This window comes from Pseudophryne corroboree, chromosome 7 (assembly GCF_028390025.1).
Source record: "Pseudophryne corroboree isolate aPseCor3 chromosome 7, aPseCor3.hap2, whole genome shotgun sequence".
Lineage (NCBI taxonomy): Eukaryota > Metazoa > Chordata > Amphibia > Anura > Myobatrachidae > Pseudophryne > Pseudophryne corroboree.
Window position 1 is genome coordinate 52,861,283 of NC_086450.1, and position 16,746 is coordinate 52,878,028.

Below are 16,746 nucleotides of genomic sequence, written 5' to 3' on the forward strand. Positions count from 1 at the left end.
TGAGGAGGATATGGGTGTTGCTGGCGCTGGGGAGGAAATTGACCAGGAGGATTCTGATGGTGAGGTGGTTTGTTTAAGTCAGGCACCCGGGGAGACACCTGTTGTCCGTGGGAGGAATAGGGCCGTTGACATGCCTGGTGAAAATACCAAAAAAATCAGCTCTTCGGTGTGGAAGTATTTCACCAGAAATGCGGACAACATTTGTCAAGCCGTGTGTTGCCTTTGTCAAGCTGTAATAAGTAGGGGTAAGGACGTTAACCACCTCGGAACATCCTCCCTTATACGTCACCTGCAGCGCATTCATAATAAGTCAGTGACAAGTTCAAAAACTTTGGGCGACAGCGGAAGCAGTCCACTGACCAGTAAATCCCTTCCTCTTGTAACCAAGCTCACGCAAACCACCCCACCAACTCCCTCAGTGTCAATTTCCTCCTTCCCCAGGAATGCCAATAGTCCTGCAGGCCATGTCACTGGCAATTCTGACGAGTCCTCTCCTGCCTGGGATTCCTCCGATGCATCCTTGCGTGTAACGCCTACTGCTGCTGGCGCTGCTGTTGTTGCTGCTGGGAGTCGATGGTCATCCCAGAGGGGAAGTCGTAAGCCCACTTTTACTACTTCCACCAAGCAATTGACTGTCCAACAGTCCTTTGCGAGGAAGATGAAATATCACAGCAGTCATCCTGTTGCAAAGCGGATAACTGAGGCCTTGACAACTATGTTGGTGTTAGACGTGCGTCCGGTATCCGCCGTTAGTTCACAGGGAACTAGACAATTTCTTGAGGTAGTGTGCCCCCGTTACCAAATACCATCTAGGTTCCACTTCTCTAGGCAGGCGATACCGAGAATGTACACGGACGTCAGAAAAAGACTCACCAGTGTCCTAAAAAATGCAGTTGTACCCAATGTCCACTTAACCACATATATAAGACTATATGACTGTGACAGACCACTGGGTAGATGTATGGACTCCCTCCGCAAGAACAGCAGCGGCGGCACCAGTAGCAGCATCTCGCAAACGCCAACTCTTTCCTAGGCAGGCTATGCTTTGTATCACAGGTTTCCAGAATACGCACACAGCTGAAAACCTCTTACGGCAACTGAGGAAGATCATCGCGGAATGGCTTACCCCAATTGGACTCTCCTGTGGATTTGTGGCATCGGACAACGCCAGCAATATTGTGTGTGCATTAAATATGGGCAAATTCCAGCACGTCCCATGTTTTGCACATACCTTGAATTTGGTGGTGCAGAATTTTTTAAAAAACGACAGGGGCGTGCAAGAGATGCTGTCGGTGGCCAGAAGAATTGCGGGACACTTTCGGCGTACAGGCACCACGTACAGAAGACTGGAGCACCACCAAAAACGCCTGAACCTGCCCTGCCATCATCTGAAGCAAGAAGTGGTAACGAGGTGGAATTCAACCCTCTATATGCTTCAGAGGTTGGAGGAGCAGCAAAAGGCCGTTCAAGCCTATACAATTGAGCACGATATAGGAGGTGGAATGTACCTGTCTCAAGCGCAGTGGAGAATGATTTCAACGTTGTGCAAGGTTCTGCAACCTTTTGAACTTGCCACACGTGAAGTCAGTTCAGACACTGCCAGCCTGAGTCAGGTCATTCCCCTCATCAGGCTTTTGCAGAAGAAGCTGGAGGCATTGAAGGAGGAGCTAAAAGGGAGCGATTCCGCTAGGCATGTGGGACTTGTGGATGGAGCCCTTAATTCGCTTAACAAGGATTCACGGGTGGTCAATCTGTTGAAATCAGAGCACTACATTTTGGCCACCGTGCTCGATCCTAGATTTAAAACCTACCTTGGATCTCTCTTTCTAGCAGACACAAGTCTGCTAGGGTTCAAAGACCTGCTGGTGACAAAATTGTCAAGTCAAGCGGAACGCGACCTGTCAACATCTCCTCCTTCACATTCTCCCGCAACTGGGGGTGCGAGGAAAAGGCTCAGAATTCCGAGCCCACCCGCTGGCGGTGATGCAGGGCAGTCTGGAGCGACTGCTGATGCTGACATCTGGTCCGGACTGAAGGACCTGACAACGATTACGGACATGTCGTCTACTGTCACTGCATATGATTCTCTCACCATTGAAAGAATGGTGGAGGATTATATGAGTGACCGCATCCAAGTAGGCACGTCAGACAGTCCGTACTTATACTGGCAGGAAAAAGAGGCAATTTGGAGGCCCTTGCACAAACTGGCTTTATTCTACCTAAGTTGCCCTCCCACAAGTGTGTACTCCGAAAGAGTGTTTAGTGCCGCCGCTCACCTTGTCAGCAATCGGCGTACGAGGTTACTTCCAGAAAATGTGGAGAAGATGATGTTCATTAAAATGAATTATAATCAATTCCTCCATGGAGACATTGACCAGCAGCAATTGCCTCCACAAAGTACACAGGGAGCTGAGATGGTGGATTCCAGTGGGGACGAATTGATAATCTGTGAGGAGCGGGATGTACACGGTGATATATCGGAGGATGATGATGAGGTGGACATCTTGCCTCTGTAGAGCCAGTTTGTGCAAGGAGAGATTAATTGCTTCTTTTTCGGTGGGGGTCCAAACCAACCCGTCATTTCAGTCTCAGTCGTGTGGCAGACCCTGTCACTGAAATGATGGGTTGGTTAAAGTGTGCATGTCCTGTTTATACAACATAAGGGTGGGTGGGAGGGCCCAAGGACAATTCCTTCTTGCACCTCTTTTTTCTTTCATTTTTCTTTGCATCATGTGCTGTTTGGGGAGTGTTTTTTGGAAGGGCCATCCTGCGTGACACTGCAGTGCCACTCCTAGATGGGCCAGGTGTTTGTGTCGGCCACTAGGGTCGCTTATCTTACTCACACAGCTACCTCATTGCGCCTCTTTTTTTCTTCTTTGCGTCATGTGCTGTTTGGGGAGTGTTTTTTGGAAGGGCCATCCTGCGTGACACTGCAGTGCCACTCCTAGATGGGCCAGGTGTTTGTGTCGGCCACTAGGGTCGCTTATCTTACTCACACAGCTACCTCATTGCGCCTCTTTTTTTCTTCTTTGCATCATGTGCTGTTTGGGGAGTGTTTTTTGGAAGGGCCATCCTGCGTGACACTGCAGTGCCACTCCTAGATGGGCCAGGTGTTTGTGTCGGCCACTAGGGTCGCTTATCTTACTCACACAGCTACCTCATTGCGCCTCTTTTTTTCTTCTTTGCGTCATGTGCTGTTTGGGGAGTGTTTTTTGGAAGGGCCATCCTGCGTGACACTGCAGTGCCACTCCTAGATGGTCCAGGTGTTTGTGTCGGCCACTAGGGTCGCTTAGCTTACTCACACAGCTACCTCATTGCGCCTCTTTTTTTCTTCTTTGCGTCATGTGCTGTTTGGGGAGTGTTTTTTGGAAGGGCCATCCTGCGTGACACTGCAGTGCCACTCCTAGATGGGCCAGGTGTTTGTGTCGGCCACTAGGGTCGCTTAGCTTAGTCATCCAGCGACCTCGGTGCAAATTTTAGGACTAAAAATAATATTGTGAGGTGTGAGGTATTCAGAATAGACTGAAAATGAGTGGAAATTATGGTTTTTGAGGTTAATATACTTTGGGATCAAAATGACCCCCAAATTCTATGATTTAAGCTGTTTTTTAGGGTTTTTTGAAAAAAACACCCGAATCCAAAACACACCCGAATCCGACAAAAAAAATTCGGTGAGGTTTTGCCAAAACGCGGTCGAACCCAAAACACGGCCGCGGAACCGAACCCAAAACCAAAACACAAAACCCGAAAAATTTCAGGTGCACATCACTAATATTTACATATGCTATTTTGCATATATGAGGTGTGGCTATTAAATAACCAGACTGTACAGTACTTGTAAAAAAAATAAACCATAATGCATGACTTAAAAGGGAGTGGGGGAACATTGACTTTGGAGTATCCCAAAGGTTTTGCAAGTTTCTCCCTTTCCGCACAGATAGTTTGCTGTCACACAGCGTTTGAAGAAGTTGTGTTTTTCCCGTGGGTTGTAAAGATGCTTAGTTCAAAAGTCGAGCAACGTGTTAATTCCTAACTAAATTGAACAAACGCCCACCAAATCTTTCCGTATGCTAACCGAGGCTTATGGGGTGCACATGTGTTTGAGTGGCACAAAAGATTTTGTGACAGTTGAGAGGAAGTTGAAGTTGATGAACGTCGTAGAAAGCCTTGCACATCAAAAACAAACGAAAATGTGGAAAAAATTGAGAACATTTTTCGAATTGACCATCGACGCAGCATCTGAGTGACAGCAGAAATGATAAACATACTTAGTCCTAAGATGGTTCCAAGGCTTCTCACTGCTGAGCAGAAAGAAAATCAAAAACAAATTTATAAGGGTTTTATTTTAGCAGTCTGGGTACCAGAAGGCGCAACAGTGAATCAACATTACTATAAAATAGAAATGAGCGGATTCGGCTGTAACGCCAGAATTAACGCCAGTTCGGTTTTATCCGGATTTTTCTTATTGGCTATCCAAAACACATGACATCTGTGAGCCAATAAGATGCCGTTTTGAGAACCGAGTAAAACCGAGTAAAACCGAACCCGCTCCTCTCTACTATAAAAATGTCCTAGAAATTTTGCGAGAAAGAATCAGAAGACTGAGGCCAGAGTTGTGAATAAATGGTTTCATCCTCTATCAGGACAATGCATCAGCCCACACAGATCTTTCTGTGAAGCAGTTTTTGTCCGAGAAACAGATTGCAGTGCTAGAACACACTCCATACTCACCAGACCTAGCACCATGTGACTTCTTTCTTTTCCCTAAAGTCAACTCTGTACTCAAGGGAACCCGTTTTGCATCAGTTATTCAGGTAAAGAAAACAATGCAGCTGTTGAGATATCTGACAGATACTGAGTTACAGTGCGGCTTTGACTGATGGTAACTTAGAATGCAGCGGAGTGTGGATGCAGAAGGGGAGTACATAGACGAGGAACAGAGTTACAGTATACTTAATTATATCATCAGTCTCGTTATTTATAGCCACACCTCATACTGTATCATACCTCCGCTTTGGGTGTGGCAGTCTGGGGAAGGAAGGGGGTAGTAGGAAGTTGGGGTGAGCATTCTCACCACTGCTCTGCCTAGCATAGCAGACCAGTGGGTGACTAGATGCCAAGCACAGTGTGGGGCAAAGCCTGGGGGCACACTCTCAGAGTCATAAAGACAGGGGGCTTGAGGCCATGCCCCTTCCTCTTGAAACCATGCCTCTTTTTCAGACACACGCAAAGACTTATAAACAAAACTGGAAAACTGTGTATCGGCGCTGTTCACTATAGATAAAAAAATCTTCTATCTTCAGTATTGCTTAGAAACTGTATCAGAGGAAGATCCCAATTGGGTCCACACTTACATTAGGGTTCTCACCCGTAGGCACCAAAAGGTATCTTTTTAACCCCTGATAATGATTCTTCAATATAAGTAGAGAAGCAGTCAATCACTTAAGAAGATATAACTTACATAGTATTTCACACTCGCGTTCCCATAAAGGTATCTTTCCGTTGCCCCAGGAAACAACTGTACAGACTCCTGAACGTTTTTGAGCAGGATGGATATTTAATGATATAATGGCATACAACTTAAAAAGTCACGGGTACACAGTTCAACAGAGAACAGCACATATGGAGAACTTCACTGGCGGCGCAGTCCAGTTGCAGTCACGGGCTGATGATAGATGAAAAGCCATGGCGGTACTTGATTCCCGATGTGCTGGTATGCTGATACTGTCCCCGTATCATGGCAGGCTCTAATGCATTTCGGAGATCACTGTCCCCTTTGTCAAAGAGTGCCATGTGTTCCTGGAAGTCTCATCTTTAAGCTTCAGATCCTCCAGTCATGTGATCAATTTGGCCATTCACAGCACTCACACCGCACCTGAGGTATAATTAATCAAATACCTCTGGCTGCATAGACATCAGATCACAATGCAGGTGTTAATTAACTATTTCTGACCTGGCCTACATGGCTATAGATATATTCAATATAATGGACCTATCCATCAAAGATAGATATATATAATAGTATAAAAAAAAAAGTATAAAAAATACATATAAATAAATATTTAATACATATATCATTTTATAAACATTTAATACATATTTCAATAAAACTAGGGGAATTATGAAGTTACAACAATCTAACCATTTAAATAAACATATGCTGGTATATTAGTCAGCATGAGTGATATTAATATAAAATACGGAGAGACAATTCTAATCCTAACCGAACATAATATACTTATATTCTCTCATAATTTCATCCATCCAGTAAAAAATAGAATAGGAGAGAGAAAAAGGATATTATTGGATAGGTAACGACAACTTAGGTAACAAAAAATGTTGTTAAATGACAGTATTGTTAAGTGAATCATTTTGTTTCAAAATCGCTATTAAGCCCATTAGGGGCCAGCGTCCTCAACTGGAAAATGGTTCTCATCTCACTTTTTGCGAGCATCTCCTACGAATTTTTTTACCCTCCAATTGCATTTTATGATTTTAATACCACAGAAGCTTTTTAGATGTTTAATATCACGATCATGTCTGTTTTTAAAATGCAATGACATGTTATGTTGCTCATAACCTTTCTTTATATTGCGGACATGTTCGCTGGTGCGTTTTTTTTGCATCCGGCTTGTCCTGCCGGTATACTGTAAGCCACAATCACACTCCATAAGATAAATAACATTTTTACTCCCACAAGTTATAAAATCCTTTATCTTAAAGAATTTATTAGTAACATTCGATCTGTACTCTGTTATCTTATTAGCTGTTTTGCAATTCTTGCACATATTACAGGAGCCACATCTATAAAACCCCTGCGACATGATGCGTGTGGTCATCTTGTTCACTGGAATTAAACTATTTACCAAGACATTACGGAGATTTTCTGCATGTCTGTAAGTGAACTTAGGTTTGTCACTAACAAATTCTTTCATATCCGGATCCCTAGTTAGGAGTTTCCAATGTTTATTAATTATATTTTCCACTTTTTTTATGTTGCGTGGTATTCCGAGTGACAAACCTGATATCACTCATGGTGTCATCTCTATTCAATTTATTACTTAGCGTCGATTATCTATCCACACCTTGAATCTCTAATTTAGCTCGTCTATCTATGTTGGGATCATAACCTTTAGCCAAAAAGTTATCCTCCATCTGATTGGCTTGTATCAGGCTGATGGGTCTGAGCAATTCCGTTTCAGATGTTGAAACTGGCTCTTGGGGATACTCCATATCCAATTCTGATGGTGATTACTATTAAAACTAATATAAGAATTACAATCAGTTGGCTTACTGTCGTTTTTAGTCATAATAATTTCATTCTCTATATAGATCATAAGGTCAAGAAAATGTACTTCCAATTTACGTCAAAACTAAACTCAATTCCTTTTCCATTGCAGTTCAAATATTGGCAGAAAAGATCTAATGATGGTTCATCACCTCTGCAGATAAACACCACGTCAACTGTGTATCTAGCCCAGAGCACTAGGCTGGCACCCCACTGGTGACCAGACCAAACGGTCTGGTCCTCCCAGTGGGCCATAAATAGATTAGCATAACTAGGTGCCAGGCTAGTGCCCATCGCAGTGCCCACCTGTAGTAAGTAGAAGTCCCCTTCATACCAACAAAAAGTTGTTGTTAAGAATTAAAGTGATCCCGTCCAAAATAAATTGTTCGTCATTGATTCCTAATTGTTGTTTCTCAAGATGATATCTTACTGACTCTAATCCTTGATCATGCTGTATAATAGTGTACAAGGATTTAACATCCGCCATAACAAGCAGATATCCATTTTTCCACTCAATTTCTGCCAATTTATTAATCACTGCGATAGTGTCCTTTAAATATGACTTCGTTTTTTAATGCTGATGGTTGGATCTTAGAATCCAGCACTGCAGACAAATTGGAGGTCACTGAATTGACTCCAGCCACAATTGGGCAGCCTGGGGGATTAATCAATTGCTTATGCACATTAGGGAGCAAATAAATAACTGGAATGGCCGGAATTTCTACTTTTATATAGCCTATTTCATCGGTAGATAACACTCCATTCCCTGCATATAATGCTAACAACACTTCCATTTTTTTCTGTATGTTGAGGGAGGGATCTCCCTTCAACTTTTTATAAATGTGCTTATCTGATAATTGTTTAATCATTTCCCTGTGGTAGTCATCTCTGTCTAGGATGATTACCCCATCCCCCTTATCGGCGGGTTTGATGACTATTTGGTCATTCTTTTTTAAATTAGTGACCGCCTTTCTTTGGACTAATGTAACATTTTTGCACATATTACAGGAGCCACATCTATAAAACCCCTGTGACATGATGCGTGTGGTCATTTTGTTCACTGGAATGGAACTATTTACACCAAGACATTACGGAGATTTTATGCATGTCTGTAAGTGAATTTAGGTTTGTCACTAACAAATTCTTTCATATCCGGATCCTTAGTTAGGAGTTTCCAATGTTTTTTTAATGATATTTTCCACTTTTTTATGTTGCGTGGTATACCGAGTGACAAACCTGATATCACTCATGGTGTCATCTCTAAAAGTTGAAGGGAGATCCCTCCCTCAACATACAGAAAAAAATGGAAGTGTGGTTAGCATTATATGCAGGGAATGGAGTGTTATCTACGGATGAAAATCTCCGTAATGTCTTGGTAAATAGTTTAATTCCAGTGAACAAGATGACCACACGCATCATGTCGCAGGGGTTTTATAGATGTGGCTCCTGTAATATGTGCAAGAATTGCAAAACAGCTAATAAGATAACAGAGTACAGATCGAATGTTACTAATAAATTCTTTAAGATAAAGGATTTTATAACTTGTGGGAGTAAAAATGTTATTTATCTTATGGAGTGTGATTGTGGCTTACAGTATACCGGCAGGACAAGCCGGATGCAGAAAGAACGCACCAGCGAACATGTCCGCAATATAAAGAAAGGTTATGAGCAACATAACATGTCATTGCATTTTAAAAACAGACATGATCGTGATAGTAAACATCTAAAAAGCTTCTGTGGTATTAAAATCATAAAATGCAATTGGAGGGTAAAAAAATTTGTAGGAGATGCTCGCAAAAAGTGAGATGAGAATCATTTTCCAGTTGAGGACGCTGGCCCCTAATGGGCTTAATAGCGATTTTGAAACAAAATGATTCATTTAACAATACTGTCATTTAACAAAATTTTTTGTTACCTAAGTTGTCGTTACCTATCCAATAATATCCTTTTTCTCTCTCCTATTCTATTTTTTGATGGATGGATGGATAAAATTATGAGAGAATATAAGTATATTATGTTCGGTTAGGATTAGAATTGTCTCTCCGTATTTTATATTAATATCACTCATGCTGACTAATATACCAGCATATGTTTATTTAAATGGTTAGATTGTTGTAAGTTCATAATTCCCCTAGTTTTATTGATATATGTATTAAATGTTTCTAAAATGATATATGTATTAAATGTTTATATGTATTTTTTATACTTTTTATACTATTATATATATATATCTATCTTTGATGGATAGGTCCATTATATTGAATATATCTATAGCCATGTAGGTTAGGTCGGAAACAGTTAATTAACACCTGCAGTGTGATCTGATGTCTATGCAGCCAGAGGTATTTGATTAATTATACCTCAGGTGCGGTGTGAATGCTGTGAATGGCCAAATTGATCACATGACTGGAGGATCTGAAGCTTAAAGATGAGACATCCAGGAACACACAGCACTCTTTGACAAAGGGGACAGTAATCTCCGAAACGCGTTAGAGCCTGCCTTGATACGGGGACAGTATCAGCATACCATCCCATCGGGAATCAAGTACCGCCGTGGCTTTTCATCTATCATCAGCCTGTGACTGCAGCCGGACTGCGCCGTCAGTGACGTTCTCCATATGTGCTGTTCTCTGTTGGACTGTGTACCCGTGACTTTTTCAGTTGTATACCATTTTATCATTAAATATCAATCCTACGCAAAAACGTTCAGGAGTCTGGACAGTTGTTTCCAGGGGCAACGGAAAGATACCTTTATGGGAACGCGAGTGTGAAATACTATGTAAGTTATAACTTCTTAAGTGATTGACTGCTTCTCTGCTTATATTGAAGAATCGTTATCAGGGGTTAAAAAGATACCTTTTGGAGTTTTGGTGCCTACGGGTGAGAACCCTAATGTAAGTGTGGACCCAACTGGGATCTTCCTCTGATACAGTTTCTAAGCATTACCGAAGATAGAAGAATTTTTATCTATAGTGAACAGCGCCGATACACAGTTTCCCGGTTTTGTTTATAAGTCTGTAGGGGATATTGAGGTGTTCCCCTTTAAATTGTGGGCTGCAGTTTGCTTGTCAGCGCAGGACCCACCACTCACTTTTTGTTTGGACACGCAAAGACTCCCTCATTTCAAATGCCATATGTTAAAACTGTAATTTTTAAGTTTGTTGTTTTTCAGGACTGGGAAAAAAATTCTTCACCTATAGTAAATTGACAGGTATCAAACAAAGCTCATGCGCATGGGCAGCATGGTTGGTGTACGGGTTAGCATTGCTGCCTTACAAACACATACCTGCCTACTCTCCAGGAATGGCCAGGAGGCTCCCAAAAATCATGTGGTGCTCCCGGCCCCCCCGAAAGAGTGGGCAAGTTTCCCAGCCCGTCGCCACCTGCCGGCAAATCCTGCAGCAGTTCACAACAGCCCGCAGCAGGGGTGGCCTAATGATGTGATACGCGGTGAATCGCATCATCGTGGCCCCACCTCCTGCCTCACAATGCCTGTAATTTCGGCATTGTGAAGTGGGGGTGGGTCCAAAAGTGTGTGATTTTGCGGACACGCCTTCTACCCTGCCCCTACCCAGCATCACCCCCCCCCCGTGGTCACGCCCCCAGTACGCCCCCTGTTGTGCCAAGCTGGCTGCATTCTCATGAGGTCATGAGCTCAATACTTTCCTGTCTGTGTGGCGTTTGTATGCTCTCCCGATGTTTCCACAGAGTGCTTCAGTGCCAAACTGAAAAAAGGCCGAACCAAATTCAGATTTTGCCTTAAAAAAAACACTTAAAGGTATACACCCCAAAACCACCTAGTAGGCTGACAATTAACTAATTAGTAAAATAACTAACATTTGTTTTTCTGTTTTTTTTAAGGATCTGTTTATTTGGTTTTGTTAAACAAGTAGGGAAAAGGATGACAGACAGATGTCAAAAATAGTAAAATAGAACATTCAATGGTTATACCATGATATATTAAAAGACCAGACAGGCATATACATTAAGTGGTGAAGAAATCCATCTGGAAAACAAAACAGTCCCCATTCAAATGATGGTCTTATAGTACCACAAATAACATCAAGAAGTCATTCCATAACATTAAAGTAATATTACATAGAAATGTCTAAACCAGGACATGATGACATAAAATGGCAGAATAAAATAAAGGAAAAAAAAGGGTGGGGGTTGGGCGGGACGTGATCAACGATTATACATAAATAAAGACATCAAAGTCTAGCGCTTAAAACAAATTCCATGTGAAGTCTCACAATGAATCAAGACAGTTCTCTATGTAAATACCAAGAAGTAGTTTCAAACACTTTTAGGATGTGAGATTGTGTACTGGAGTTGAGCAATTCAATATATGTGCCCCACTTCTTGTAGAAGGATGCAAGCCCAGCCTCTAAGGCTGGGGCCACACATAGCGGCCAAGCGGGTCCCGCTTGGCCGGGAGCGGTTTTTTGTGTGCACACGGATCATGTTCGGTGGCATCCCGCAGAACAGGATCCAGCCAGTGACACACTGGATTTCAATGGCACGGCCGCACTGTGTGAACACATACATTAAAATGTATGTGTTCTCATTGAAATCCTGCCATCCGGCCCGGTTTGATCCGTTTGCGGCGGGATTGCCGCACATGTGCGGGTGACTGCACAGGTGCCTATGTGCAGTCTCCTTGCAGCCATGCGGGTCCCACTGAACGGGACCCGCTTGCCCGCTATGCGTGGCCCCAGCCTTACGCAGGAAAAATTGCATTCCTGTCATAATATAAAGTCGGAAGCATAATGGATTTAACCACACCCAGAACAGGGGGCGTGGAGATGGTCCAATTGCATAAAATAACTTTCTTGGCTACAGTGACAAACAATAATAGTCAGGAAAAATAATAGTCTAGCCGGCGACAGCGCTGTGACTCTGGGCACTAGGGACCCTAGAGGACCCTAGCACTGTCCCAGAGTCTAGAGCAGCCGTGGCCAACCTGTGGCTCTTGTGGCTCCCGACACTCAGTCACCTCACCACAACAGATCCTGGAAACTGGTGAACTCCAACAAGACACACAGCAGCACTACAGCGACTGAAAACTGAGGGAGCCAGATACTAGGCTGTAGTGACATATGAGGGTGACACAAGGGGGAGCTGGCTGGAGTGACACAGAAGGATCCTGGTAGGAGAGACATAATGGGGGAGCTGACTGTTCTGATACAGGAGGGTGCTGGCTGGAGTGACAGGTGGGTGCTGGCAAGAGTGACACATGGGGTAGCTGGCTGGAGTGACACAGGAGGGTGCTGGTAAGAGTGACACATGGGGTAGCTGGCTGGAGTGACACAGGAGGGTGCTGGTAAGAGTGACACATGGGGTAGCTGGCTGGAGTGACACAGGAGGGTGCTGGTAAGAGTGACACATTGGGGTAGCTGACTGGAGTGTCAAAGTAGAATCCTGGCAGGAGAGACACAATGGGGAGCTGACTGGGGTGACACAGGAGGGTGCTGGCTGGAGTGACACAATGACACAGGAGGGTGCTGGCTGGCGTGACACATGGAGGAGCTGAAGTGTATTATGCGAATATGGCTTTTTCAATATATTTTATGTGGATCTGGATTTTTTAATTATTTTATGTGGAAGTGTCTTTTTCAATGTATTTTATGTTGATTCTGGCTTTAAAATGTATTTTATGTGGACCTGGCATTTCCAATGTCTTTTATACCAGGGGTGTGGCCTAGCAGGCACAAGGTTACACCCCATTTTTGCACACGCGCCTTCGGCTTGATCTTGGCTCTTTGACGTACCTAACAGATTTTTGGGCTCTTTGTCTCTGACTGGTTGGCCACCCCTGGTCTAGAGCATATGCGCAGATCTCCGGGAAAATTACGCAGCGGCCATTTTTCCACGGATTTTCCAACTGCACATGTGCGAAACACCGGGAAAATGGTGCTGCGCCATTTTCCCAATGATTTCTGCAGCAGAGCTACTTTGCTGCGGGACTCCGGAGGGTAAGTATTTAAATGATGGGTGCGGGGTGTGCAGTGTGGGCCTCCCTGGACCCCGTGTTCACGCACACGCTGCACCTATTATAAATACACCAGCCCATAGCTAATCTTATAGAATGACATTCATTTTATTTGACAGCAGTTCTGATAGTAGCCTTAGGCTATGGCTATAAACAGCTACATCTGGGTTTCAATTCAAAATAATGAGACTTTAGTACAATTGTAAGTGTAGCCGGATGTGATAATTCTCAGGACGTGATCTACTGAATATTGTCCTAAAATATGTTCTGTGATATTTCTGTTTTTAGAAAGCAGAGTTTTCTGAGAAGATGAACGACTGCATTCCAGTCAAAGGCAGGTTCCCTCCAAACATTCTTATATAGTCATGCAGCATTAGCGAATAAATGTATTAATACTTTAAAAAGCAAAGGTCACATGTTTTAAAGTCAGGCAGATCTAGTGCATCAGAGCCTTTGACTAAGACCTTCCAACACCCATTTGTGATACTGCTCACCAAGCTAGTCAGGAAAATAAAAAACGTGACCGTATCCAATATAATAGGACACTTACCCAAATCATACCTCCCAACATTTGAGCTAGGGATAGAGGGACATCTGTGCCGCGCCCGATTTTGAAAAGGGGGCGTGGCCTGCAAAAGTGGCGTGTCTTTGCGGGAGTGCCGCGATCGCGAGCCACGCTCCCCGAATCCGTCACTGGGGGGGGCATGCCCAGTGCTGTGAGCTGCTGGCATGCCCCCTCTGTCGCCAGTGAATAGACGCTATGCGCATGCGAACAGCGTCTATTCACCGCTGCAGAGCAGCATTGACAGGAGCCTTCCAACTGCCCCCCCCCCCACCCCCCACCGCGGGACACTGCGGCCCGCGGGTGGGAACACAGGACAGTCCCCAAAAAACGGGATTGTCCCACGAGAATCGGGACAGTTGCCCAAATTCCCAATAAAGTGGAGAGAGCGCACAACAGTGGCCTTATAATAATCTCAAAATCCTCTCTTCATGGATAGTCTCATGAGCATATGGTCACTTTCCAGCTTCTAAAATCACCTCCAAAGCTAAGGCCTCCACCATATATATAACATATAAGGAATAGGAAAAAAAATCTAGTGTATTACTACTTTAATAATAATAATAATAATAATAATAATTTAATAACATTATCCAGGGCCATCTTAACATATTGACACACTGGTCAGCTGCCCAGGGCCGTATGATTCAAGGGGCCTTTAAGCAGGGGGAGGCTGGGCCGGGGGCATTAGCCCAGCCCCAACCCCCACACACCTCCTGGACTTGTGCTTCCGGAGCTTCTTGGAAGGTAGATAGAGAATTACACACAATCAGAACAACCAGGCAGCATTCTCTCCCAGCCTGCAGCCAGGCAGTGAATGGATGTCAGAATGCTGATGGTGGCTGGCTCGAGCTATCCACCAATCAGAGTGCTGACAGCCATTCACAGTATGGAAGCATGTTGAGAGGCAGCGCGAGACCACAAGAGGGTAAAGTATGATTTTTATTATTATTTATTCCTGTGAATAGATGATTAGGGGCCCCTGTTAGTTGCCTTGCCCGGGGCCTACAGTGCTGCTAAAATGGCGCTCACAAGATCCACAGTGAACAATCTAAAAGGTAGAAAAAAAAAAACATGTGGGTAACCGCGTCATCACAAAGTTGCCATGCTTAGAGTGGCCTTTAACTGTGGAGCCGGAAACGGGAAGTCACAATTTGCGTTCCACACAGGGCTGGATTAAGGGCTACATGGGCTGGAGCTGAAACTATTGAAGGGTCTATTGTGAAGAACAGGAGAGGTGTGATAAGTGTTGTGTGGCTGTGGTGAGTTCCATGTGTGCGCGTACATCCCCTACACTATCAGCTCCAATGTCTCACTAAATATGTAAAAATATTAAAAAATTGCATAATTTTGTAAGAAAAATAGAAATGCAATACTAATAGTTATGATTTATGGCCGACCATGTGGCCAGCTGGTAGCTAGTGAGCATACTGCCATGATGATGGGCCTATTTTTATGTGGAGGCCTGGAGCTGTAGCTCCATCCGCCCCATTGTTAATCTGGCCCTGGTTCCACAGAATGGAAGGCAGAAAAAAAAAAAGTACTGCAGCCATATTCTTTGTTTTGTTTTTGTTTTTTTCTGCCTCCCTTTTACAGTGCCTTACTAAAGTATTCACTCCCCTTTGCATTTTTCATGTTTTGTTACCTCACAACCTGGAATTAAAATGGATTGTTTGAAGGTTTGCTCATTTCATTCACAGAACAGCCTACAACTTTGAAGTTTTGATGTTGTTGTTTTTTTTATTGTGAAGCAAACAACAAATAGGCCAAAATAACACCCCCCTAAAGTTAGTATTTTGTAGAGCCACCTTTTGCAGCAATTACAGCTGCAAGTCGCTTTGGATAAGTCTCTATGAGCTTGCCACATCTTGCAAATGGGAATTTTGCCCATTCCTTAAGGCAAAACTGCTCCAGCTCCTTCATGTTGGATGGTTTCCGCTTGTGAACAGCAATCTTCAAGTCTGACCACAGATTCTCAATTGGATTGAGATCTGGGCTTTGACTAGGCCATTCTAACACATTTAAATGTTTCCCCTTAAACCACTCGAGTGTTGCTTTAGCAGTATGCTTCGGGTCATTGTCCTGCTGGAAGGTGAACCTCTGTCCCAGTCTCAAATCACAGGCAGACTGAAACAGTTTTTTGCTCAAGAATATCCCTGTATTTAGTAGAGATGAGCGGGTTCGGTTTCTTTGAATCCGAACCCGCACGAACTTCACTTTTTTTTCCACGGGTCCGAGCGACTCGGATCTTCCCGCCTTGCTCGGTTAACCCGAGCGCGCCCGAACGTCATCATGACGCTGTCGGATTCTCGCGAGGCTCGGATTCTATCGCGAGACTCGGATTCTATATAAGGAGCCGCGCGTCGCCGCCATTTTCACTCGTGCATTGAGATTGATAGGGAGAGGACGTGTCTGGCGTCCTCTCCATTAGAATAGAGATAGATAGATTAGATAGAGAGAGATTGTGCAGAGTCGCAGACAGAGTTAGTTTACCACAGTCAGTGACCAGTGCAGTTGCTAGTTAACTTTTATTTAATATAATATATCCGTTCACTTCTCTCTGCTATATCCGTTCTCTGCCTGAAAAAAAAAACGATACACAGCACAGTCAGTCACACAGTGTGACTCAGTCTGTGTGCACTCAGCTCAGCCCAGTGTGCTGCACAGTCATCAATGTATAAATTAAAAGCTTATAATTAATTGTGGGGGAGACTGGGGAGCACTGCAGGTTGTTAGCAGGAGCCAGGAGTACAATTATATTAATTAACAGTGCACACTTTTGCTGCAGGAGTGGTGACCAGTGCCTGACCACCAGTATAGTATTGTTGTATACTACTAATATCTCTTTAAATATCAACCAGTCTATATTAGCAGCAGACACAGTACAGTGCGGTAGTTCACGGC

General features: G+C 43.7%; 1 long non-coding RNA gene across 1 annotated transcript in view; it reads left to right on the plus strand.

Moving 5' to 3' along the window:
* Positions 1–7,655, plus strand: part of LOC134943356 (uncharacterized) — a 64,537-nt gene extending 56,882 nt beyond the window's left edge. Inside the window, exon 5 of the long non-coding RNA XR_010181494.1 lies at positions 7,401–7,655. This is a non-coding gene — a long non-coding RNA (uncharacterized LOC134943356). The remainder of the gene's footprint in view (positions 1–7,400) is intronic.
* The last annotated feature ends 9,091 nt before the right edge of the window (positions 7,656–16,746 follow it).